Below are 27,548 nucleotides of genomic sequence, written 5' to 3' on the forward strand. Positions count from 1 at the left end.
CTTGAAAGGGGTCTGATTTGTAGCCCATTTAAAAGAAAAATTGCATATTGTGTTTTAAAATAGAATTTTTTCTTTGTTCAGGTTTCCTCTAACTGAGCTATTTAAACTTGGAATCACCAGCAGAGGGTGCTGATGTTCTGTCAGAACTCAGAAGCAGTCTCTCTGCTCAGACAGAGCTCTGTGATCAAATAGGTACCTTTTTAATTTTAGGAAAATAAAGTGTGAATCAATTATTTGATATTCACTGTCTTGCTGTCTCTAATTGCGATTGGTGTATTTTTAGTTCCATCAAAGGAGGAATGTAATTTTTCTAAAAATTATCCATTTGCTTAAAAAAACCTTGATGTTGGTTGTCTTTTTTGCTCTCTCTGTGTAACCTTTGAATAGATTCATAGAATACTAGGACTGGAAGGGACCTTGAGAGGTCATCGAGTCCAGTCCCCTGCCCTCATGGCAGGACCAAATTCTGTCTAGACCATCCCTGATAGACATTTATCTAATCTACTCTTAAGTATCTCCAGAGATGGAGATTCCACAATCTCTCTGGGCAATTTATTCCAGTGTTTGACTACCCTGACAGTTAGGAACTTTTTCCTAATGTCCAACCTAAACCTCCCTTGCTGCAGTTTAAGCCCATTGCTTCTTGTTCTATCCTCAGAGGCCAAGATAAACAAGTTTTCTCCCTCCTCCTTATGACACCCTTTTAGATACCTGAAAACTGCTATCATGTCCCCCTTCAATCTTCTCTTTTCTAAACTAAACAAACCTAATTTTTTCAGCCTTCTTTCATAGGTCATGTTCTCTAGACCTTTAATCATTCTTGTTGCTCTTCTCTGGACCCTCTCCAATTTCTCCACATCTTTCTTGAAATGCGGTGCTCAGAACTGGACACAATACTCCAACTGAGGCCTAACCAGTGCAGAACAGAGCGGAAGAATGACTTCTCGTGTCTTGCTCACAACACACCTATCAATGCATCCCAGAATCATGTTTGCTTTTTTTGCAATAGCATCACACATGTTGACTCTCATTCAGCTTGTGGTCCACCATAACCACTAGATCCCTTTCTGCCATACTCCCTCCTAGACAGTTGCTTCCCATTCTGTATGTGTGAAACTGATTGTTCCTTCCTAAGTGGAGCACTTTGCATTTGTCTTTATTAAACTTCATTTCGTTTACCTCAGACCATTTCTCCAATTTGAATTATGACCCTATGCTCCAGAGCAGTCACAGCCCCTCCCAGCTTGGTATCATCTGCAAATTTAATAAGCCTACTTTCTATGCCAATATCTAAATCATTGATGAAGATATTGAACAGAGCCGGTCCCAGAACATACCACTGCGGAATCTCACTTGTTATACCTTTCCAGCAGGATTGTGAACCATTAATAACTACTCTCTGAGTACGGTTATCCAGCTAGTTATGCACCCACCTTATAGTAGCCCCATTTAAGTTGTATTTGCCTAGTTTATTGATAAGAATATCATAGAAGACCGTATCAAATGCCTTACTAAAGTCTAGGTATGCCATATCCACTGCTTCTCCCTTATCCACAAGACTCATTATCCTATCAAGGAAAGCTATCAGATTGGTTTGACATGATTTGTTCTTTACAAGTCCATGCTGGCTGTTCCCTATCACCTTGCCACCTTCCAAGTCTTTACAGATGATTTCCTTAATTACTTGCTCCATTATTTTCCCTGGCACAGAAGTTAAACTAACTGGTCTGTAGTTTCCTGGGTTGTTCTTATTTCCCTTTTTATAAATGGGCACTATATTTGCCCTTTTCCAGTCTTCTGGAATCTCTCCTGTCTCCCATGATTTTCCAGAGATGATAGTTAGAGGCTCAGATACCTCCTCTATCAGCTCCCTGAGTATTCTAAGATGCATTTCATCAGGCCCTGGTGCCTTGCAGGCATCTAACTTTTCTAGGTGATTTTTAACTTGTTCTTTTTTTATTTTATCTTCTAAACCTACCTCCTTCCCTCTAGCATTCACTATGTTAGGCATTCCTTCAGACTTCTCGGTGAAGACCGAAACAAAAAAGTCATTAAGCATCTCTGCCATTTCCAAGTTTCCTGTTACTGTTTCTCCCTCCTCACTGACCAGTGGGCCTATCCTCTCCTTGGTCTTCCTCTTGCTTCTAATGTATTTATAAAAAGTCTTCTTGTTTCCCTTTATTCCCGTAGCTAGTTTGAGCTCATTTTATGCCTTTGCCTTTCCAATCTTTCCCCTGCATTCCTGTGTTGTTTGCCTATATTCATCCTTTGTAATTTGTCCTACTTTCCATTTTTTCATAACTCCTTTTTTATTTTTAGATCATGCAAGATCTCGTGGTTAAGCCAAGGCGGTCTTTTGCCATATTTTCTTTCTCTTTGACGTAGTGGAATAGCTAGGTTTTGGGCCCTTAATAATGTCTCTCTGAAAAACTGCCAACTCTCCTCAGTCATTTTCCCCCTCAGTCTTGGTTCCTATGCGACCTTACCTATCAGCTCTCTGAGCTTACCAAAATCCGCCTTCCTGAAATCCATTGTCTCTATTTTGCTGTTCTCCCTTCTACCCTTCCTTAGAATTGTGAACGCTATGATTTCATAATCACTTTCACCCAAGCTGCGTTCCACTTTCAAACTCTCAACCAGTTCCTCCCTATTTGTTTGGATCAAATCTAGAACAGCTTCCCCCCCCGATAACTTTTTCAACCTTCTGAAATAAAAAGTTGTCTCCAGTGCAGTCCAAGAACTTACTGAATAGTCTGTGCCCCGCTGTGTTATTTTCCCAACATATATCTGGATAGTTGAAGTCCCCCATGACCACCAAATCTTGGGCTTTGGATGATATTGTTAGTTGTTTAAAAAAAGCGTCATCCACTTCTTCCATCTGGGTAGGTGGCCTGTAGTAGACTCCTAGCAAGACATCACCCTTGTTTGTAACTCCTTTTAGCCTATCCCAGAGACTCTCAACACTTCCGTCTTCTATATCCATCTCTACCTCACTCCAAGTGTGTTCATTTTTAATATATAAGGCGACACCTCCTCCCTTTTTTCCCTGTCTATCCTTCCAGAGTAAGCTGTACCCTTCCATACAAACATTCCAATAATGTGTATTATCCCACCAAGTTTCTGTGATGCCAACAATGTCATAATTGTACTTATTTATTAGCACTTCCAGTTCTTCCTGCTTATTACCCATACGTCTCTCATTTGTATATAGGCATCTAAGATACTGATTTGATCTTGCCTCCCAGTTTTGCCCTGACCCTCCCTTCTCTCTGCCATTATAGTCCACATTCCCATTTCCGATCTATCTCCCAGGTCTCCATGTTTTCCACTTACCCGTGGGCTTTGCTCACCTGTCGCCGTAGAACCTAGTTTAAAGCCCTCCTCACTAGATTAGCCAGTGTGTATCCAAATAGGGTCTTCCCCCCTTCTCGAAAGATGAATGCCATCTCTGCCTAGCAGTCCTTCCTGGAATAGCATCCCATGGTCGAGAAAGCCAAAGCCCTCCAGGCAACACAATCTTCGCAGCCAGGCATTCACCTCCAGGATGCACCTGTCTCTGCCCGGGCCCCTACCTTGGACAGGAAGGATCGAAGAGAATACCACCTGCGCTCCAAACTCCTTCACCTGTACTCCCAGAGCTCTGTAGTCACTCTTGATCCGCTCAGTGTCACACCTTGCAGTATCATTTGTGCCCACATGGATGAGTAGCATGGGATAGTAGTCAGAGGGCCAGATAATCCTCGACAGTGCCTCCGTAACATCTTGGATACAGGCCACCGGCAGACAGCATACCTCCCGAGATGAAATGTCAGGGCGATAGATGGGTGCCTCCGTCCCCCCCAGAGAGAGTCTCCGACCACCACTACCCTACGTTTCCTATTTGCAGTGGTGGCAGCAGACCTCCCAGCCTTGGGGGTACGAGGCTTCTCCTCCTCTGTTGCAGGGAGTGATTCCTTATCTCCTGCATAAAGAAGAGCATAACGGTTTCCTAGTACCACGGCGGGAGGGTTCAGAGCAAGGGTGGAGCAATGCCTGCTGCCAGAAGTTTCATATGTTTTATCCTCAGCACAAAATATCTTCCTTTTTAGATAATGAATTCTAATTTTTCTGCTACTTTTTAATTTTTGGTTAGAATTAATATTTAAAGTCAGTTTAATATTTAATGCAGCTTTTATTAGGAGGATAATATAGCCCAAATCCTGTAATTAGTTCCACTCAGGTGTGGAGGGTGGCAGGAGCCGTGTGTGTTCACTGTTGGATTGAGGCTATATATTATTATTCTTGCAGGAGATGGATAAAAAGATCTCATTAAGTCTTTTTCAGCTTTGTGACCCTAATAGTGGATGTGATCTGCAAAGGACTTAAATATAAATGGACTTGTTCTTTTTATTTTTTGTTATTTTTGTTGCTTTGCTTCTTTATAATGTATAAAGAAGGTTTGAAAGATCTTTCTTTTTCAGAAAAGAAAATTTGCTTTTTTTAGCCTTAGAAATACCACGTCTACTTTTTCTGGAGTACCCCTTGAATGTCTGAGAAGGTATTCTATTGTGCGTTCTCAGAATTTAGGCTTGAAATTTTAGCAAAGACTTCTTTTGGTCAAAATATTCATTAATTTTGTAGTTTAAATAGTTATTAACAAAACAAACATTACACCATATGACTAAAAATCCCATTCTTTTTGGGGTGTTGTCATATTGTTACTTCTCCACTCATCAGTGTTATACAGGGCAAATGGTAATTTTAAAGGTACATATATATTGGGCTTTCTTTATACAGCTCAAAGAGGCAGAAAAAAGAGATGCATGAATCTAATATTTTTCTTTGTAAGTGACCTTTAAGATAAGTAAACTGCAGTCTAGAGCAAAGGCATTAATTTTGATTGGGGGGAGTAAAGAAGCCCATGTATAATTTTCATTGTGGTGAAATATTGATTATACTGGAATTCCAAGTCCTCAATTAGTTTTTATTGTGACATCTTTCCTTAATAATGTGTCGACATTAGATAAAAGGAGATTAATATTAGTGATACAAATAATTACTGATATCACTGATGATGGTGCTTGCAATTGATATTTTCACATTTAAATATTCATTGATGAATATGAATTAGTTTTATCAAATGATCATTGTGATGGAGTGCATGGAAAGCAGTGCCTGCACTATGCCCTACAATGCCTTTTTACACACTACTTTATAACAGTGGTTCTCAACAAGGGATCTGGGGGCTCCCTAGGGGCTGTGAGCAGATTTCAGGGGTTCTATGAAGCAGGGCCAGCATTAGACTTGCTGGGGCTCAGGATAGAAAGCCAAAGTCACATTACATAGGGCTGAAGCCCTGGGGCCCTGAGCCCCACCCCCTGGGGGGTGAAGCTGAAGCCAAAGCAATGTAGCTCTGCAGAAGATGTTGTGACATAGGGTCTGAGGCAGTTGTCCCGTTTGCTGCCCTGTAATGCTGGCCCTGGCTTTTATATGCAGGAAATCAGTTACTGTGAGACTAGTGGACTAGAGTTTTTATAGCATGTAGAGGAGACCTCAGAAAGAAAACGGTTGGGAACCCCTGCATTATATCACACAGTGCACTGTGGATCTGATGACGGTTCCCTGTAAGGTGTGCACCTGCATGGGCGCGCATCAGGAATTTCAGTTCCGCCCAGCCCCTCAGCAGAGCCCGCAGCTGCAGCCTCAGCTGATCCTGGGGGTGAGGGCCGTGTGGCAGGAGCAGCTGGGAGGCACCAGGAAGGTGAAGGGGGTAAGGGAAGGTATCAGGTGCCAGGGGCATTGTGAGGGTGAAGCAGAGGGGTAGACACAAGGAGGGGAGTGGAAGGAAGGGATGGGCACCAGAGGGCAGAGGAGAGAGGCAGGCAAATGGGTAAAGGGAGAGAGGATGGGCAGGGGAGCTAAGGGAGGGGTGGGAACGGGGGGAAGGGCAGGTGCAGGAGTCAGAGAGGATGGGGAAGGGAGTGAGAAGGGCAGAAGCCAGGACAGCAGAGGAGGGTGGGGGCAGCAGCAGGCATCAGGGGAGCACGAGGATGGGAGACATGGCAGCAGAGGGGAAAAGGGAGAGGTTTATAACTTGGGTGCCACAGTGGTAAATGTCCGAACAAGCGCCTCTGACTTCAGTGTGGGTTCACAAGACAAAACTCACTCCACTCATGGATGGAAAATCTTAAAGGAAACACTGGATCAGATGCAATGGAAGTCTTTCCATTGACTCCGTTGGGCTTTAGAGCCTGTGAGGAGACAAGCAGTGAACTTTTACATCCTAAAACATTTCAGAAGGCCTGCCAAACCGGAGTGGGGGGCAAACGGGGCCCAGCGATTCAAAAGGGTTTGGGGCTCCTGGCTGCCACTGCTGTTACTGTGGCAGCTGCAGCTCCCGGAGCCTTTAAATCATTGCTAGGGCACCACTGTTGACTGGTATTCCTGGCCGAAAAGGAACCCAGCCTAAAGGAACGTCTCCCTACCCACTTCTGTCATCGGAGTTTGTCTCAGCCCCTTAGGAAAGATAAACTGACTAAAATGTGGTTCTAACAAATGGCCTTTATTTAACCTTTCACCCAAAGTAAAGATCATAACTATAACCAGGACCTCCATAACTAAAGGAAAGCAACACAAAGGTGGCGCACGACTGTGTCTCGGGTGAGTTCCCTCCCCCCAGGATAGGACCCTGGTAAGGAAATGGAGGATTATGAAATCACTACCATGTCCTGCAGCTTGTGGACCCTCGTGGTGGTAAGACAGCTCCAGATTCCGTCTCCAGATGATATCACAGGCAAAGAGCGATCCGGCTGTGTCAGCTGTGCTCCCACTCCCCTCCCTGCGCCATCGTGGGTGTGTGTATGTCCTTGGTGATGAGGGGTGGCAGCTGGTAGCACACCCCGTGCATGCAGGTACGTTCACCCTCCCACAACCGAAACCTATCTGCGTGATGCTGGCGTACTCCTCTATGTAGCGCCAGACTCTGCCACTCTGAAGGGCAGCCCCTTGGAACTCAAGAGGTAGCCCTGAAATAAGCTGCTGTTGCTGGGCAGAACCTAGCTCACGTGTCTGCCTAGTTTTCCCGCCAAACGGTTAAAAGAGCGGGAAAATGCCCTCAGGGGAGGAGGAAGAAGGGTGGCCAAGATAGAGTCCATGTTGTTGTTTGGACTTTTCCAAAATGGCATACGTGTGTTGTTGATTACCAAAACGTTCCCCCTACACTGCGAGGCACACTCCGGGCAGCTCTGAGGAATTGGTGGCGGGGCTGGCATGGCGCGCTCCAGGCCTTTCTGCCTGAGGCCCCACCCTTTCCAGGAGCATGGAGTCAGTCCCCTCCCTGTTGCCCAGGGGCCTGATATGGCTGTTAGCTCCCCACACCTACAGATGTTGGTGTGTTCACAGTTCCCCTGTGAGACTGGTCTTTATTCATATATTTGTAGAAATGAGTAAATCAAATCCTTTCTTAAGAATGTGATCTTGAAGCCCTTGCTCAGGCAAAACTCTCATGTAAATCCATGGGAATAGGACATGGATTTAGTCAGAGCAAAGCCAATACATTTAATTTAATTTTCTGTAGTCAGTGATTGCTTATCGGCATTCTGTTTCTTCAGGAATTGCTCTGTACAAGGGAGCCTGTGCTTGCTAATTATAGCACATCCCATACAGGCTGTAGCTGAAAGGGATTCCCGGTAGAAATATTGCTGCTTATTTTGTTTTCCATGTTCAATGGGTGAGGCTGCTGTTTTTGTTCCGTTGCACATTAAAGCACCAAGTAATCTGTGCTGGGAACTGGGTTAAGGAACTGTGTTTAAACTGTACCAATCCTACTATTAGCTGGAAAAAAATTCAGCATAAAGCCTGCAATAGACAGGGTCTGAAGCTGTCTATGGCCATGTCTGCAATACAAATTTTGGTTGACACAAGTTATGTCAGCATAAAGCTGCAGCAGTGAGTATGGTACTTGTGTGTGTCTGTACTTGTCTCCTTCCATCAGCATTAGGAATGTAGTAGTATAGTCGATTAACCAATAAGCAACAGCTTATAAGTCAATGGTATAGACTACACACATTTCCCTTCCCCACCCCTGCCAGTTATTTTTTTAGCAGGCTGGCCAGCAGCCTGGCTCAGATCTGGCTTACGCCAGATCCGGGACCTACCCCGGATAGCTCTGCATTTAAAGTGCACTGTAGCTCTGTATTTAAAGTGTATTAGGAGCCAGGTGGGCAGGCAGCCTAGCTCAGTTCAGGCTTGTGCTGGGTCTGGAGCTGAGCCCCCTCCTGGACAGGGCCTGTTGCTATTCTACCTTGCTGCCTCTTTATCAGAGGAAGCAGCACATGGTGACAGGCAGCCATTCCGTGAGGGGAGCTGGATTTTAAACTGGCTCGCAGACCAGCTCCCACCTAGCACCCCATGATACAGAGGCAGCAGTGCAGAGTGGCAGGGGGCTCCTTGGGAGTGGGGCAGGAGCCCACTGACTGCCAGCCCCTCTCCCAGAGACTATAAGATAGGCAAGTAACCAATAAGAATTCATTAGGTTGATCGACTATTCAGTTAACTGATATTTAACATCCCTAATCAGCTCTGCATTCAGCAGGAGTGCTTGTGTCAATGACGAATGTGGTAGGTAGCTCAGTGTGCAGCTCACCATTGTTCAACACACTAGCATTGGGGAAGTTTTGGCAGTAGGAAGAAATGAGTCTCCTAGGAGTGTCTGTGAGCCAGAGATCAAATTCCCAACATGCAACTCTCTCCATCCCATAATGTTGTGTCTAGCTTATAATTTTGTGCCTTTTATACAAATTTCACAAACTCATGCAGATCGTATCACTGTGAACCATCTCTGATAGAAATATGGGACTCACAACTCTATACTACTGTCATAAGCATTGGACTGTATTTGCAGAGCTGTAAGAAGAATATTAGCAGGGAACATGATGATTTTCTTGTTAGGGTAGATTGCTGTGGAACATAGTGAAAACCAATTCAAGGTTGGGTAGCTTTTATGGAGCAGTACTAGATAGTAGAGCACTACTTCTAGACCCAAGAAATGATCACTTACTGGTAGGATTGCATTGGAATGCAGGCATGAGATGACGAGCAATGGCTGCAGAACTTTCACATGCACAAAGCTATGTTCCTGGATCTGTGTGCCAACCTCACCCCCTGCCCTCCAGCATGGGGACACCAACATGAAGAGCTGCACTGAAAGTGGAGAAGCAAGTGGCAATCTCACTGTAGAAACTTGCAGCATTGTATTGCTGCAGGTCAGTGGGAAACCATTTTGGATTGAGAAAAATCCAGTGAGAGGTCTGTTGTTGTGCAAGAGTACAGGGCTGTTAATTGTCTCCTGCTCCTCTGACTTTTGGTAAGGCACAGGACGTAAGGGATGCAGCAATGGGGTTCCCGAACTGTGGTGGAGCAATAGACAGCACGCTTGTCCCTTTTTTTGGCAGTGGACAAACTTGCCTCAGAGCACATCAGCAGAAAGGGCTACTTTTCTATGGTAGTGCAAGTGCTGGCGAATCCCGGGGACACTTGACTGACATCCGTGTTGGTTCTCAATATTGACACCATTTCCCACAGCAGGTAAGGGTTTTAGAGGCACTGAGAACACAGGAATTCCAAACACAGCCCAGACCTGTATGCTGTGAGCCTATTAACTGCAATGGTGCCTGCCAAAGTTATCATTGACTGGCGTGGGCAATTGTCCTACCATGGAGGAAAAAAAAAATAGGGCTGCCATCCGTAGAAACCTTCAGCTGAGGACTGCAGAGGTCGTCCAGGAGAAGTTGCATCAGAACCTCTCAGGAGGATTCAAGGGACATCCTTGTGTACAAAAACAAACTGCTCCACATACACTCCCCCCCCCCATTCCTTACCTCTACAGGAGACTGAAAAACAGATAACGACGCTCCCTCTCTTTGTTATACCACTACCTCTTCTAGTGCAAATAAATTAATGAGAAGTTGATGGCTGTGACCGGTTAAACTGGGGCACTGTCAGTATATCACTGTAATGGGAAATACATTTATATTCTTGCCTTGCATTGGGTTCACCCATGCTCGGCTATTGGGACTGAGTGGGTGGAGTATCAAACTGGTCCTGGATCGTGGTATAGCTGAACTACCCAGTCACATGTTCCCCATCCTCTTCCCCCTTCTCTTTTTTGCCCTCACTGTTTACACCAGCGGCTTATACCTTGGGCTACTTGAAGATATCCCTGGTGGCATGCATTGTCTCCACCAAGTTTGGCATGCAGCTCTTTGTAAAACTGGCAGGTCTGTGACTCAGCACTGGATTGACTATTTGCCTTCCTCACACTATTCCTTTGCTTTCACATGCCACTGCTGATGATCCATATTATATTCTTCTCCTGCATCCCCCTTGCAATCTGCTTGTAGATGTCAGTGTTTCCATTGCTGGTCCATAGCTGTGCTTGCATACTCTCATCTTCTCATATGTCCAGGCTTGGAAGATCCAATATCTCCAATTTACTTGAAGCTAGAGCACATCTGGATTGTGCAACAGAGAGCAAGATATGCTTGCCAACCTGGACAATCAGGGAAAATCATTAAAAAAATTCTGAGGTTTTTAAAGGGGAGGGAGGCCTCTCTGTAACTGCTGGGCAGCAGAGATCACAATTGTGATGAGAATGGTTGTTATTGGGCATTGTGGGACAGCTATTGGAAGACTGTTAAGGCTGACATAAGTAATGCAAGGTCTATACTTGTGCTGCGTCAGTCTCATTTCATAAACTGTGACTCATTGCTGCTCAGGAAGGTGTTATTATGTTGCTGTAATAGGGTACTTATATCAGTAGGAGACAACGTTAAGTGTAGGAACATGCACGACTAGGTAGATTGAAGGTGAGTTGTGTCAGCCCAACTTTGTAATGTAGACCAGGCCTATGTAAACATTTTCTACAATAATTAATTTGCCCATTGCAGTTTGGTAAATTATATGGTTATTAAAATGTTTACACGGCTACAATTTTATTGTGCAGAATTAGTAAACTGCTGTAGAAAGACACTGTGAGCACTGAGATGGGGAAGCAAGACCACGTGGCCCATGGGAGAGAAAAGGTAGGTGAGGCAGTATCTTTTATTGGACCAGCTTTTGATGGGGAAAGAGATGAGCTTTTGAGCTACACAGAGCTCTCCCGCACATATGGCCCATAGCTGTTCAAATGTATGAATTCTGGAAGGCAGCATTTTCCTAATAACCCCAAACATGTTCGGTTTTACAGTAGCAACTGTAAATATAATTGGTATGCAAGTACCCATCATTACCATCTCTTGGTATATTGTTTCACATTGAACTTATGCCTTATCTTCACTTCTGCTGGGACAAGTGGATTGAGCTTTCTCTTTTCATTAGGTGCAGTTTACCCCAATCTCACCAGAGGGGAAGCTTTAAGATGGCTCCATCTTATGTTTTTCTATTGATACTATGGATGATCCTTTCATATTAAGCCATTATTGAACTCAGTTTGTAGGTTTCTTGAAATTCCATAAATATCTGAGTGAAACGAATGTGTAGGGCCTTATTCTCTGTTTTTCTTTGGCAATGTTGTACCTCACACACAGCGGGGAACTCACAGGCATTGGGGAGCCTGTCAAGTGTTCCCTCTAAGATTTTGCATGAGCGGACTGAGTTTTGTCTTGTGCACCAATATTGAGGTCATGCGTGCTTGTTCGGATGTATGCAGGTGTTGCACCCACCAGTTACTAACAAATATATTTGCATATATATGAATACTAAAACAGCCCTTTCCCAGTCACAAAGACTAAATAGAGCTGTTAAACCAGCACTTTCACCCACACATCTTTATTATAATGGTTGACCCTAAGTGTCAATGTGCTGTATTTTCCCGCAATCTGCATATCGACTGCCCCTGCACTATATGATTGTCACCACACACAACACAGAGGCCTTATAGCCGTTCTGAAGGAAATGAGTGCTTCCCAACAAATGAGCCTGTAAATAATGAATTGTGATGGGCGCAGCAGGTACAAGAACAATCCCATTTAAATTGTTTAACTATAAAAAATGTAGTTAAGATCAGAAAGCTGAAATCTGGAAGAAAAAGATGGAACTAAACATTGCTAAAATACAGAAGTTATCAAAGCCCAGGCCAAAAAAGATCTTAGCTGGAAAAAAACCACAACCTTGGTAAAAGCTTAAATATAAAAAGTTTAGAAATGTAAGCAACTTAAATGAGTCATTTGTTCATAACTTGGAATTTACACAACGTCCCCCAAAGCTCTTTAGACTTTCAAAGTCATTTTAAAAACAAAAAAGTTCAAAACTTAAGCTAGTAAAAGGTAAGCCAAGAAAGTTTAAAATATTTAGTCTTTCATAATAAGCATAGCAAGGGACCTCAGATTTTCAAAACATACTTTCAAAAATTATATATATAAAACAAATCAGCTTTTTAAAAATTCCACTAAAAATCCATTCAAATATTTTATTCAAGGTTGCAAAACGGACAGTTACCCTTTATCTGGCAGCGAGCATCTACTGACATCCTTAACTTTGTTAGTTAACTCTTCAAGTGTTCTGATGCTTTCACAAAGTTTAACTTTTTTTCCTTAAGTGATTAATATTAAACATAAAATATGTGAAAATAAAAAGAGAAACCCTGCTGACTCCAGGCTCCATGAGGGCGCTTCCTCTTTGAAATGCACAAGAGCCCCCGCTGCGGACTCTTGTACATTTCAAAGCCGGAACCTGCGTGCAGCCCGGAATCAGTGGGACTTCCTGCTGGCCCCAGGCTGCACATGGAGTTCCGAATTCCTCCTTTGAAATGTATAAGAGCTGCAGCAGGCTCGATATTTAACATCCTTAGTGAAGACTCTGACTGGAGGTGTGAGTTCTGGGGTGGGGCCAGGGATGAGGGTTTTGGGGTACAGTAGGGTACTCCAGAATGTTATCAAGGGGTTCAGAGGATAGAAGGGGGACTAGGGCTGGGGCGAGGGATTGGTTTGTGGGAGGGTGTGTGTGAAGGCAGGTGCTTGAGAGTTGGATTGAAAGGTCTGACAGGTTGGACGCAGGCTGTGGGCCATAGTTTGCTTATCCCTGGATAGAAGGTAGGCTGGGGCAAAAGGGGAAATTGTACGAACGTGGCTGTGATCTTGTGATCTCAACTGGCATAATGGTCTCAGGGCCGTAGCCAGCAATACACTTTCTGTGCCAGTGCTGGTGTTGACATCCAGAGCGCATTTTGCATACCTTTTTCTGAAAAAAAGTTGTAGTGTAGACATAGCCTCATATAACTGCAAATCCTCCAATGTGATAGATGTCAGCAAGTGCCAGCAGTGACCCTCTGTCATATTGGCCCAACTGATGTTCGAAAGACACAAATCAGATGTTTGAAATGGTAACATACAGAAACTTGTTAGGGAACATTTTAACTTGCCCGGGCACTCATTAATGGATTTGAAGGTGGCTATTCTCTAATAAGACAATTTCAGGAATCAACCAGAGAATCTGCAGGACTAGCCTTCATATGAAAATTTGATACTCTCTCTCACAGCTTGAACAAAGACATGAACTGGATGGGCCATTATATTCACCCAAATGACATCAAAAGCCAAGTAGCAGGCACTTACAGCCTACTCTATTGGACTCATTTTGCATGGACCCTTTAATTGACGATTTCTTCCCTTTCTTTCTCTTCCCCCTCTTTTCTGCTTTGTAGTTCAACCTCTGTGCCTCTTGCTCCATATTTGTCATCTGAAGTAGTGAGTTGTGCCCATGAAACCTCATGATACTATTTATATATTTTTGTTAGTCTCTAAGATGCTACAGGACTTTGTTCTTTTAGTTAGACTAACATGGCTACACCTCTGAGAGTTTTTAATGGAGTAATTGTAAAGAGTGGGGGGAAGCAGCCCCTCAAAAATCATAGGTTGCAGGGGGGGAGGCGGAGGGGAAATCTCAGGTTATCAAGTACTGCTCAAGGAGTAGGATGGGCTTAGGATTTATTTTTCTACTTCCAAATTGTTTCCACAGCGCCATTTATCTTCTCTGCCTTTGAATGCATCTAATGTAACCTTTGCATGATTGCATAACTTGGCCTGAGAATGCTGGCATGGTTTTTAGGAACTTCTTTCTTCTGCTGTTTCCTGAATTCCCACATTATAGTGTGATCTCTGTGTGGAAAACTGCTAACTTCCTTCATCTGGCAGCGCTTGAGTCAGTGTGTGCCATTAGCTTGTGAGTGCTGCACTAGGTAGAGGGGTGATGGTGCAGGGTCATAAAGGAAGAACATTTTCTGAGGAGAATTTGGATTTCATGCATCTCTCTTTGTTCTTTTCCTGTTCAGATAAAGCTGTTATCTCTGATTGGTTAAAAAAAGCGCTGCCCTAATGTTCTTTAGAATAAACAGAGGAAGATGACGACTTGAGGTTAATATGCCTTGGGCAAGGCAAGTCACTTTTCACTATGTGAATGAAAAATATTTTGCTTTGCTGATGAATCTCCATGCCACAAGTTTTCTTTTGGGATGCGGGTGGAAGGCATTTGATGTGTTGGGATATTTCAGGGTTATTTATAAATCTTTAATCTAAGTTATAGCTATATATTTCCAGTACACTCCTCAGGCACACCATAACTTCTGGCATACTATTCTAGCTGTAATGTAGGAATGTTAATGAATTGTTTACATGTTTTTGTTAAGAATTTCCAATGTATGAGCGTCAGTTACAGAAAAAAGATTATGTATTTATATGCAGGTTTTTGGAAATTTGGGAGAGGAGGGAGTTTGCTTTATTTTCTTGAAATTGTTTCTAGATTATTTTTATAGTAGATTTGTGAACATATGTAAATAACAGTCTTGTGAGTAAAGCAATTAAAAGGTGAAGGGCCACATCAGGCTGTCCTCCCTCACAACAATAGTCCCACTGAACTAACTTGAATAGGAAAAGTTTCAGAGGGATAGCCATGTTAGTCTATAACTGGGAAAATGTAAAAAACAATTAATGGTCTTGCAGCACCTTAGAGACTAACCATCTTAGAGATGGTATCATGAGGTTTTGTGGAAGTGAGTTGTGCCCACAAAATCTCATGATACCATCTACATTTTTTGTTAGCCTCTAAGGTGCTGCAAGACTGTTTGTTTGTTTTTTTTATAAAGTTTTTGAATAGAGAAAACAAGGTGGGTGAAATAATATCTTTTACTGGGCAAGTCTTGTAATGCAAGCAGCACAATTTTTTACCCAGTGGAAATTGCTGTTTGCTGAACACTTTTGGAAATTGGTGTTACTTTAAGGCCTGATCCTGTAAAGTAAATGAAGCTACTCAATAGTGCAAATATTTGCAGGCTTTGGATCTTAAGGTATCAAAGTGGGGAGATGAATTATCATTGTGGATACACATCTTCCCTCCTTTATTGTTCATTTTATTCTTTCTTGAAATTGCAAGTTACTGAAAGAGATAGTCACAAAACAAATAAACACTGTCACTGGTAATCTCCATCCTGCTTTTACAGACAATTAAATGACCTCACAGGGAGGCTATGTGGCAAACAAAGGATTAGCGCTTATTGTATGTAAACAAAGGAGGAGGTGAATTGTGAGAAAGGCAGGGAAATAGTTTGTATATAAATATTCTGCTACCTATTGGACCTTTTGAGAGAACGGGTCATATTGTTATCTCAGACCATATTTGGATGGATCGGGGAATTTGCCCTGATTACAGGGCAGGGGGCCATAGACAGGCAGCTGCTATTTGTACCAATGGAGTTTACCTGTTCATGCTCCACTTGGGTGCCAATAGTAGCTTTGCCTGTCTAGGTTGGAAGTTTGTACAGTTAAAACCAACGGTTGCGGTATTGCCAATTGCAAGTGTTGAAACACTAACAGGCAGACCCCCAAAATAATGAGATTGGATAAAAGATCATGAGATTTGGAATTATTACATTTTGGGTTCTTTGTCTTCTGTTTGGAAGGCACATTCAGAGTTGTGATTTCAAGCTTTTTTTCTACAATCTGGAGAGAATGAAGCTTCCTTTAAAAAAAAAAAAAAGGAGATTGAAGGAAAAAGAAACAAATATTGTGAGATGTCATAAGATCGTGAGAGTTGATAACATTATGGCTGTATTTGGGATAAATTTTCAAGTCTCAAGAATACATGGATGGGGCATACACTCTTCTCAAATCTGTCTGTCAGGGCAATTTTGAGAGGGCCATGGGGTTGTAAATGCACAGAACATACAGGTTTGGGATTTGGAAGAATATTTGTTTCATTTTTGAGTGAAACATTTAGCACAGGGGACTCTTTAGTGTCTTGCTTAAATGAATTTATCTAATTGTCATGTATGTAGTTGTCATCTGTCTTTGCCACGCTTTTAATTGTTTTCTGCATTTGGTGTAAATTGGAGTTATTCCGTTGAATCATTCTGACTTGGCTTGATGTTTTTAGAACTGTGGGGCCTAATCCTGAAAACACTTAACTGTCTGACTGATTTCACCCATGTGATTTGTCCCACTGAATTCATGCTGCTTTTTTTTCTGCATTGAAGTAAGGATAGATTAGGTCTAAATAGTGTTGCCAACTTTCTAATTGCAGAAAACTGAACACCCTTGTCCTGCTCCCTGTCTCGCCCTTCTCTGAGGCATGGCTCCCCCTCTTGTTCCATTCCCCTCTCCCTCTGTTGCACACTCTCCCCCACACTCGCTCATTTTCACCAGGGGACAGGGGCTTGGGTGCAGGAGGGGGTGAGGACTCCCAGTGGGGGTGTGGGCTCTCAGGGAGGTCTAGAATGAGGGGTTCAGGATGCAGGAGGGGACTCCAGGTTGGGGCAGAGGTTTGGGGTGCAGGCTCTGAGGTGGGGATCAGGGATGAAAGGTCTGAGGTGCAGGAAGGGACTCCAAACTGGAGGGTGGAGCTAAGGGGCTTGGGCATGTGGGAGAGGGGCTTCGGGTTGAGGTAGGGGGTTAGGATATGGGAGGGTTTACAGACTGTGGGCCGGGAGTGTGGGTTCTGGGATGGAGCCAAAAATGAGAGATTCAAGGTACGGGAGGGGGCTCTGGGCTGGAGTAGGAGATTGGGGTGTAGGAAGGGGTGTAGAGAGAGGACTCTGGGTGGCACTTCTTGGGCAAGCTCCCCATAAGCAGTGACATGTCCCTTGGCTCCTAGGTGAAAGTGTGGCCAGGGAGTTCCCAGCCAATTACAGCTGTGGAGCCGGTGCTTGGGTTGGAGGTGGCATGTGGAGAACCCCTGGCCATCCCTCCACTTAGAAGCCCAAGGGTCATACTGCTTCTTCCAGGAGCTTCAAGGAGCTAAGTAGGGAGCCTGTCAGCCCCACCAACTGGATTTTTAACAGCCAGAGCCGAGCTGCCAGGGCCCCTTTTCAGTCAGATGTTCCAGTTGAAAACTAGACACCTGGCAACCCTACTAATGAACCCAGATTCTTATATGTATATATATTTATTATTATTTATTTATTAAATATCAGTGAGTAAAAACTGCACTTATGCACATACACAAGAACATTCCTTGTTTTTGCAACATCACAATTACTTCCTTACCTTGCAAGGATATTGTGAAGCTTAAAATATTTATAAAAGCACCTTAGAAGTCACTGGCTGAAAAGTGACACACATTTTTATATAATTATTTAAACAAATATATTTTATGAGTATAGTCCTATTTATAAATCATATTTCTATAGTCAAATATAGACTTCAAGTTTTTACAGCTTGATATTTGTAAAAACATCTTGAAAGTGTTTTTCATCCAGTGATCTCAAAGTGCTTTTACAAATATCAAGCTGTAAAAATATTTTACTGCTTAAAATATGTGTCTTAGTATCCAAATAGGACTACACATATGAACTCCTATTTATATAGAAATTATAGGGCCAGATTGTGCATAAGATAAACACAATGATACACAGTTAAGAAGCTCACAGTGCTTTTTCACTTACAAAGCCCAATTAGCCACTGCAGATAAAGTGCCAACTATTACACAACAAAGTTTGTGCACACATTTAACTTTATTTTCTTTTAAGGAGAATTGCGGCACCTCTCCAAGGTGAAACAAGGTATCCAATTTCGGATGCTACAGCTTCCAATCTGTTGGAAGGTGTTTTAAGGAATTCAAGAGAGATGCTGCTTCTGTTATGTTTTCCCCTTCCGTCTCAAGATAAAAACAGATTTTTTAGCTGCTTTAGGGGGGCTTGCAGTACTTCACTAGTTGTCATTTTCCTTGCAGTATTTCCTGCAGGGGCACTGAGTCCCGGTTACACCTCTCCTGAGACTGGAAGCTCAGAATTAAGTCTCTCTGCTGCTCCAGCAAGAATACAATGGAAGCTTGTCTAGGCTTTCTGGTGTTTTTTTTAAACGTGTGTGGCGTGATTGACAAGTCAGCCAGCCAACAGAAAGCGGCACCGAAGTTGGAGCTGTCCAATAGACATAAAAAGAGTGGCTGGGGGGAGGCTTTCTTTCCCTCCTGACTCCTTCTGTGGCTCTGCAGCGTGCTGAAGCGGCTCCTTCCAGACTGAACTCAGTTCAGCTAAACTTTCGGAGGGATTTTCCTGTGGGGTGCCTCCGGCTGCAGAGCGGCGTTGCAGGGCTCCTGCTAGAGGGAGGTGGAGGAGGTGCGCTTCCTGCATTCCTCTCATAGCACACTCGCACAATCCCAGCTGGAATCCAGGCTGGGGGGAGAGAGAGCGCCAGTCGGAAGAAGGAAAAGGGAAGAGAGACGCTGCTTTGCCTGGGGTTGATCTCCTTTTGCAGGATTGTCGCCTCCCCAGCCATGTTTTCCCATTAATGGGAGCTCAGCCCCTGAGGTCTGCGGGAGATCAGAAGCCTTTGGATTCTGGTTGCACTTCTTGCCTGCTTTTTGCACAGGGCAGCTTTGGAAACAGAAACACTTGGTGAGTGAGGGACATTGATTAAGAGCAGGAACTTCCATCCGAGGCCGGAATGCAGTGTCTGGATGGCCGCTTTCCCTCCCAGGGCAGAGGGGGACTGGAGTTTCCTGTGCGGTTCTGGGGCTGACCAGCAGAATTTGTACTTAGCCAATTGCACTAGGAAGGAGGAAACTTTTAAATGTCTCTTCTCCTTTTTGCCATTCTTAAATAAGCCACGTTCTTTCTCGCAGGGGAGCCAGGCCGCCGGCTCTGACTGCAGTTGGATTTTTAGACATCGATCTTTATTGCTTGTATTAAAAATCCTCCCAACACTCGAGCCACTGATGCGGTCCACATAATCCCCGGAAATCAAACCATTATTTTTTGCAGTTTTAAAAAGTCCACTCTCCGCTCGCTTGCTTTATCGACACGGAGGATGAAGGATTTGCAGTGAAAGCTCGCTGAAGTGCAACATCTCTGCCCTCTCCTGTGAAGCCAGCCTGTTAAATCGTGTGCGGTAAAAGCAAGACAGAGAATACCGTTGGCAGCAAGGCATCCTTTGTGTAGCTGACCCAAAGAGCTGCAAGTGTGCCGTCAGTTTGGGGGAAAAAGAAGAAAATCTTTTGGTCTCCAGCTCACCAGGAGGTAAGAGGAGTGTGGAGCTTGCATTATTTGTGATAGCAATGAACCGAGGTCCTAGGAATTCGATTTTGCTCTCCTGTCTTGTGCTAAGTTTCTTCGTCCATCGCTGTGGTGTCTGAGGACTTTGTGTCGTTATTTGAACCTTCACCTCCTGCAAATATTTAAGCTTAGCCTTGCAGAATTGTCTGAAAGGGCACCCATGACATTTTATTTGCCCTGGGTGACAGGACAAGGCTGGCTTTGCACGAGGCTCTAGTTAACAGCAGTGGTGTTTCTCGTTTTCTTCTACTTCTGTGGCAAAAGAAAAGTTACAACCTGAGTCTACATTTCAAGCTTTTCTGCTTTTATTTTACAGAGAAATATCCCGGGATCAGTGTATGTGTGTGCACGGGTGGTGTGTGTAATCGTGGCTTCCATACTTTATTGATTTTTTTGGTGCTTACATTGAAAGGTAGTTGTATATGAAGTGTTTAATTCAAGTGTTTTTTCTCTGTTGTGCTTATCGAATATAAAAAAAAGTGGTCACCAATGCCCAAAGCTAAGAGTGAGTCTGTATGAGTGCATAACAATGTATTATTTATTAAGCGTGGTTAATGAACTTGTCACTGTACTGAACTTATAGGTAGCGGGGAGCCTGAGGTGCCTCTTAGAATGAAACTTCCAAGTGAGATGAGCAGTTCTGTATGGGCATGCACAGAGAATGACTGGATGAAGGCCCAGTCTCATAACGCGGCAATGTACTTTTTGTTGCATGCTGTTTTCGTTAGTGAGGCTAGTGTTAATCCATAGTGCACATGCACTGCGGCTCAGCTATGAGAGCTGTTTCACTGTGCTTCTAATGTTTCTTTTCCCTCTTCTCTCGCGTTCATTTCCTCCAAAACTCTGTGTCATGGCTACAGAAGTCTCTGTGGGAATCTACCTGGGCTAGGACTGCTCTTATCCATGGAGGGCTTCTGTGTTCCATGTTGAAATGTGAAGTGTCTCCATAGGATGGTTCTGGCTGAGTATTCCCTGTTGCAGTTCCATATTCTTTTCCCTGAGGATAACACAGGAAATTCCAAGTTTTGGCTTGCAACATTTCCTTCACAATATCCCTTTCTTTCTGGAACAGCAACATGTGAAGGGGAATGAAGAGGCCTTGCTCTTCCACCACCATGGAATGGGCAATTGTCAGGATCCTTTAAATAGGCCTTGAATCTCTGCTTAGCTACCCCGTTGGCCCTTCATGTTAGTAGGCCTGGCTTTTCAAGGAAGCAGTAGCATTGATGGCTGACTGGAAATTCAGTTGGGGATCAGATGAGGGCTGGAGTAGGGAGAGGGAAAGGAAAGGGAAGCACACTGTGGCTGCTGATTTGCTCCACGTTTATCACCTCATTTATTTTGGAGACCAAGGCTCCCTACTCCTAGAGTCCTATGGCAGATCCCAAAGTATGCTAGAGAGTTGGTGTTGCGCCTGCTTTTCCAAAGTGGGAAGAGATGACATTTGCTCATGAAAATGGAGTGAAAAATATTGCCCTTTGCCATCCTGGCAGTCTACCGGCTGTGAGTTGAACCTGTGGTCCACATGTAATGTAGAATCTGAGATCTGAGGCACCTGACCATCCTCTTAATTTGAATGCATAATATCTCACTAGTATAACGTATACTTAAAAAGGTGGCTGATTTGGAAGTAGGTAAGGTCATAAGGATCACATTCCATAAGTTACTAGACCGGAATGCCTACATAAGGAATGTCTGTATGATCGATATGGAAGGAATTGGTAAGTATTTATACTTCTGCCCCACCACCTTCCAAAGAGACTATATAATGAAAGTGTCTTTGGAGGGTTGCCTTTTTACCACTTCTCTGTGCTGAAGTAGGTTATATGGTAACACTTGTGTGTACGTTATTGGTGAATTTCTGTGGAATTTCCACGGTGCTGTATATGCCATCCACATAAATAATCAAGGGCACTAATGTTTTTAAATGCAGAATAACTTACAATGCACAAGCACTTAAAGTTGGGTTTGATAGTTTATTTACTCATTATTACCTGGTAGGGATCTTTCCAGGATAAAGAGGAGTTATGATTGTAAATGAAGCACTGAAATACATTCTTTCAGATGGACCCTAACTGACACAAGCCATTTGCGTTGTAAAAGAATATTAAGACTTTCAGAACAGGAGTATAGAGAATTAAATCTTTTTCCTCTTCCCTACCCCTCTCCTATATAAACAGACTATTTTCTTTTGATATTTAATAGTAGGGCTATAGTATTTCACTGCCAAGAATTCTTTACAAAATGCTACTGAAATTGATGACTTTTAGGTTGCAAACTCTCACATCCCTTTTTTCTCTGCTAAACAGGTCTAGAAATAGCATGTTTCTCAATGGGGATGTCTTACTGGGTCATTGTGATCTGTATTTGTACAGTGCCAAGCACAAAATAAATAATAAAGTAAAACTTTCACATTTCACAACTTTCACAAAATAATAACAATTATGTAAAACTTCTAGTCCCCAATGAGTCTTCCATTTTTTTTTAAATTAGAAAATATTTGACATTGATTCAGGGCACTGATATCTTGAAACAAAATTAGTGATGCAATTTTGACGAAGAAATGTAGCGTTGAACGCGACATTCGAAAGAGGTAGACTTCTGATAATTTCCGATTCGACTGTCAACTTCTGTTGATTCTGTGAAACGAGGTGTACCGGTAGTTCGGAATAGGCACCCTAGTCCGAACTACCTAGTTCGAGCCCCGTGTAGCCGCGCTACACGGGGTTCGAAGCAGCGGGGATTTAAAAATGGCGGCTCCCCGCTTATGCTAATGAAGCCCGGGAAATTCAAATCCCGGGCTTCATTAGCAAGTGCGGTATGCATACATTACCCTCCTAGTTCGAACTAGGAGGGTAGTGTAGACATACCCTGGGGATGCTGAGAGCCACAGAACCAAACTGTAAACCATAATGGAAACTTCTTCAAGGCAGGTTTGGCCCATCTTGTAGTTACTTTAGATCTTCTATAGCCAGCTTGTTCACAGCAAGTGCTCTGTTGGTGGTCAGGATAAATGTTATACAGGTATCTTAAAGGCCAATGTGAAGTCACGGGGCATATCTCCTAGTGACCTGGAAATCATAGCACAGGACGGATTGTTCTGATAGCAAACTTTTGTGCAGGCTCTCAAACATTTTTAAAGTCATCATACTCAGACATTACAAGAAAAGTGTAGGATCTGAAAAGAGTACACCACGCACACATGGCGGGTTTTTAATGTGACATCTGTAATGAGGATGGTAAGAAACGAGTATTTTGCTAATTATGCAGTCGATAAAATTTGTATCGACTACATGGTTAGTTAGTAAGGGGAGCCACTCTGCTGAGCCGCAGTGGGGGTACTTCTCAGAGCCGGTGAGATGGGACTGAGTAGTCTCAGCTTGCGCTGACTCTGGGATTGCTGTGCCTTTGCCTTTTAAATATAGTAAGAGCCTAGCAGCTCCTACTACATTTAAAAGGCAGAGGCGCAGCAGTCCTGGACCAGTGTGAGCTGGGACTGCTCAGTCCCAGCTCACGCTGGGTCCAGCAGCCCCTGTTCGTGGCGGCCCAGACTGACCGTGGACAGGGGCTGCTCCGGAACTAGCCCCTATTTGCGGTGGCTGGGGCTGGCTGTGGGCAGGGGCTGCTGCCGGAGCAACCTCCCCTACTTTCTCTGCCCCCGCTGCCTCTGATAGAGGCAGCATGATGGAGGGGGGAGAAGTGGCACTGCGGAGCCGGTGCTGTGGGGAATAGGCTTTTAAGCCGGCTTCCCCCAGCACCAGCTTCCCCCCCCACCCCATGCTGCCTCTCATACAGAGGCAGCATGGGTGGGCGGAAGTGAGGAGTTGAGTACTCCACCTGAATGTCCAATAAGCTTAGTCTTATCAGGTAGTCAAGTAGTTGAGAATTCACTTACATCCCTAATCTAGAATTGGATTTGCTGATGGATGATTGGCTTTGTCGCTCACCAATGGCATCATAGAAGATGAGATCCATTGATTAACGGCTCAGTCCATATTTTCTTGGGTGGCCTTTTGTCTGTTCCTTGGATTTGCTTTCTCCCCTGTGGGTCATTATCACTTTAGGGGTTGAGCTTTTCCACAAGGTGCTGAATTCCTCGCCCCTCCTCCCAATATTAATTTATTCAGCTGAAAACTATCTTTAGATCAGTGATACTCAGACTGAGGCCGAGGAGCTGCAAGTGTTTCTTTAATGTGTCTCCTACAGCTTTTAGCAGCACATGATAGTAAAACACTGTGATTTAATTATTAACCAATCACGATGCTTTTACTATGTTACTGATCATTTGTAGTTGATAAAATGATAATAGTTGGTCACTTCAGTCATTTTGCTGTGAGGAAAATATAGTAAAGGAAACAATGAATTCACACTACATGTAGCTCTTTGGGGTAATGCTGATTGCTAATTTGGCTCCTGAACCACTGAGTAATTTGGCTCCTGAACCACTGAAGGTCTGAGTATCACTGCTTTAGGTCATTGTCTTTTACAAGAGAGGTGGCAAATGGCTTTCTTAGGAATCCAAATTGGTGGCATGGTCCACTAACTTGTTAAGTTCTATTCAGAGAAAAAGAGCGCGTGTTCCAAAGCCGTTTTGGAATGCAGGGCCAGCCACATAGCATGACTACTGCATACTCAGTGCTATGCCTATAGCTTCAGTACTTGTAAAAGTATTTGGTTCATGCTTCAAGTATCTCTAGTCTAGATTTTCCACTTAGATGGACAATTTGTCCTTATGAAAATGTTGCAGTTAAGTGTATTAGAAGACACCATAAACACATAATATTTCTGTAATGTTTCATATAACTCAGCCTTGCAAAACTGTCATGAAACTTCAACAACTCAGGCAAAGATCTCTCAGCACCAATGCAATGACAGGAGACAATAAAAGCAAAAGAATCGTAAGACCAATTACAGTTTAAGTCTACAGCATAATATTTACTTTTCTTGTCTGTTAAACCCCTCCAAGCGAGTGGAGCTCTGCATTTCTTTAGACACCCAGACATATTTTTTAAATAATTTATTAAATCTTACCTTTATGAATGTGTTGTGTGTATTTATAGCCATGGAAGTGTGAATCAGACAATTGATTTTTGTGAGAGATCAGTGAACGAGGAATGTATGAATAGTTTTGATCTGGTAGAGTGAAAAATAAATAAATAAACAAGCAACCGTTTCACTTTGCAGTGGAGAAATATAGACTGCCTTGCAGTTTGTTTTTAAAATGGTATATTTGCTGTGGTGATTTTAGGTGAATGAGGCCTGTGTGCTGGAATCTTGCACAGTGATGTAGTGGAGGGAAGTCAGTGCTAATCCACCTGTAATAAAAATCTAATATGGCATGTTGTGGAGGGCAAATCTTATACCATTTTGGTGATGAAAATGTAATTGCCTTCTCCCTGTTTATGAGCAGCCAGCTCTTCACCCATTTTCTTTCACGGTCCACAGACTTGCTCTGCATTTGCTGTCCTGTAGAGAATGCTCAGAAACAGGCACTGCCATATAGTGCCTCTGGATCCTTTTTATTTTTTTACTTCTATTTCCCAGGATGACTTGTGTTAAATTAACCTCTGAATAGCAAACTTATGGTTAAAATACTTTCTGAGGTTCTGAATCATTAATGACTCATGCATATAAGCTTAAATTACAGTTATATTTTAGAACAAAGTATGTGAAAATTGTGGAGTGCTTGGATTATTTTGGGGTTGTTTTCCCTGCAACTGCTGTTAATGCATATACAGCCGATCCCCGAGATGCGAATGGTCGACTTAAGACAGTTTGCAGTTACGACCGAAGCTGTCGTAAGTGGCAGATCCTGAGTTACGAACACTTGGTCCAATTGCTTGGTCCGTAGCCGGTTCATAAGTCGGGAAGAGGCTGTAATACACTAGTGGTGGCTAGCACATAAACCTAGGACATTGCTTATACTAGACAGGTATACTAATTTGACTAAGTTGATTTAAAAATCTGCCTAGTCAAACTGGTGCAAGCCCTGAATATGATGACACTTAAATCAGTTTAACTCTCGGTTTATGTTGTGTTGGTAAATTACAGACCTAAATTAAATGGATATAAGCCAGGTGTAATATGATTTAAAAGACTCTTCATCAGTATTTGCAGTCTTTGTACCAAATTGATTTTAACAACCATTTCTGGTTAAACTAGTGCAAATTTCGTGTATAACCAAGTCTCCAATTTCCTGTGTCCTTTAGCAAAGTCATCTAGGCCAGATCTGTGTTTAAATGTTTTTTTATTATAACTAAACTGGCAAAAAAACCTAGTGTATATGCAACCTCTACTGGCAAACAAATCTTTTGCCAACACAGCTTATACTAGTTCCCTGTTCGAAATAAGTTTACAAGTAAAAGCAAGTATTACAATTGCATCCTTTCTAGGGCTTTTAAGAACATTACTATATATTGTCAAAAATATCACTCCCCTAACTGGCAAAATATGGGCAAAATATAGGGAATTAATTCTATGCTAACATCAGGCCATGGTAAAGTTTTTTGCCCCCTTAACCACTACCAGTTTTTATTAATATTAGAGATCTGCGCTAGCTTTTTTTTTGCTTTTTGCCATGCTATACCTGACCTATCAAGAAAAACTACCTTAGAATAACATATAACATAAATGTGTGGCTAGATAATACATGTCCGTGGCCATTGTGTCATATTGTAGGAAGGAATTCTGCTTTTTAAAATGTGGAACTCGATTCTGACCTTTTTATTCAATGCACAACTTAACATTTTGATCCTATTTATAGGAACAGATGAACGGCCCTAAATGCTTTGCTCAGTCTTGATAATGCAGGTGAAACTGATTTATGGATTTGAAGATTTTATTTTGACCTCAAGTGGTTTTCATTATCTGAAAATCCAAAAGAAAGGCCTGGACTAAATCAGCAAAGGAAGGGAGAAACCACACAATGAAATGAAAATGACGCTGATGCATACTTGGGATATTTGTGGGATGGGGCTGCTGACAACAGAAGCCTGAGTACAAGCTGCAGTAAGGAGTAAAGTGTCTATAAAAAAACCCCCAAAAACTAAATGTTGAATTCAAAAAGCTGTTTGAGTTTGACAATTCACCAGACCGCTCTGAAAAATTGAAGAATTATTGAAATCAGTAAAGTTCAACAAGAATGAATCTGGCCCAATATATATTTGCAAAACGGCACCAATAACCTTATTGTGGTGTAAGACCTGGTATTAGAAAACTTGCACCAGTTGAACAAAATCGATTCAATATGGATCTAGTTAAACCATGCAAACATCTATGGTAAAATTCCTATTGACTTCAGAGTAATCAGGATTTTGCTCTAGATGTACAGGAATTGCTATGTCGCTTGCTAAACAGTAGTCTCCAGAGTACAGGGCGTCACCACTATAAGTCGCTCCAGTATATGTCCCCTCCACACTAAAGTTGTTGATGCTTATAGGAACTGATGTGTTCTAAGTCTTCCTGTTCCCTGTCGTACAAAAAAACCCAAACCAATTTGCACAAATGCAAGTCAGCCGCAGGAAAAAAATTCCCCTCTTTAAGTTGTTTTGCTATAAGTCCCAAGTTTTTTTGGAACGTATCTTGGATTTCTAGCGAGGACAGCTTGTACATTGCTACAGCTGTGTCGGAGCACACTGCAGCACAAAACAGTATAGGACAAGAAGTGAAGAATATCATATCCCCTGGAAACAGCTGGATAAATTTTAACTCTATAGATCTTCCATTTCGACCAAGACAACAGGCTATACCTTTATCTGTTTGAGCAATGCTACTGAGTTTGGGTTTCCAGTATTGCTGGACAACCTTTGAATCCCTTATCACACCCTTTTTACTGAAATATTTAAACTCAAGTCCAGGAAACATTTCCATTTATACTGGGTTTTGGAAAAGCATTTCCTGCTTCCATTTTAAAACAACTAACGTTAATTATACTGGGCTAAAATTACTTGATCGAGTCCCTCTAAGGAAACTGATATTTTGTGATGGAAAAACAGGAATTGGGAGTAGAGGTGAAGTCTTTTACCTCTCTTTC

The 27,548-nt window shown here is 42.8% G+C and overlaps 1 protein-coding gene across 3 annotated transcripts in view; it reads left to right on the forward strand.

The window, feature by feature from the left end:
- The window catches only part of AMOT (angiomotin), a 99,671-nt gene that overhangs the window by 7,950 nt on the left and 64,173 nt on the right, over window positions 1-27,548 (forward strand). The window contains exons 1-2 of one of the 3 annotated variants that reach the window (XM_075940901.1): window positions 18,415-18,859; window positions 19,226-19,480. The exons of 1 other annotated variant lie outside the window; for it this stretch is intronic. The gene's annotated coding sequence lies outside the window, so the exon portion shown is untranslated. Of the gene's footprint in view, window positions 1-18,414; window positions 18,860-19,225; window positions 19,481-27,548 lie in introns of those variants that run through there. One more of the 3 variants, XM_075940902.1, reaches the window with a different exon arrangement.

The sequence above is a fragment of the Pelodiscus sinensis genome, chromosome 13 (assembly GCF_049634645.1).
Source record: "Pelodiscus sinensis isolate JC-2024 chromosome 13, ASM4963464v1, whole genome shotgun sequence".
NCBI lineage: Eukaryota > Metazoa > Chordata > Testudines > Trionychidae > Pelodiscus > Pelodiscus sinensis.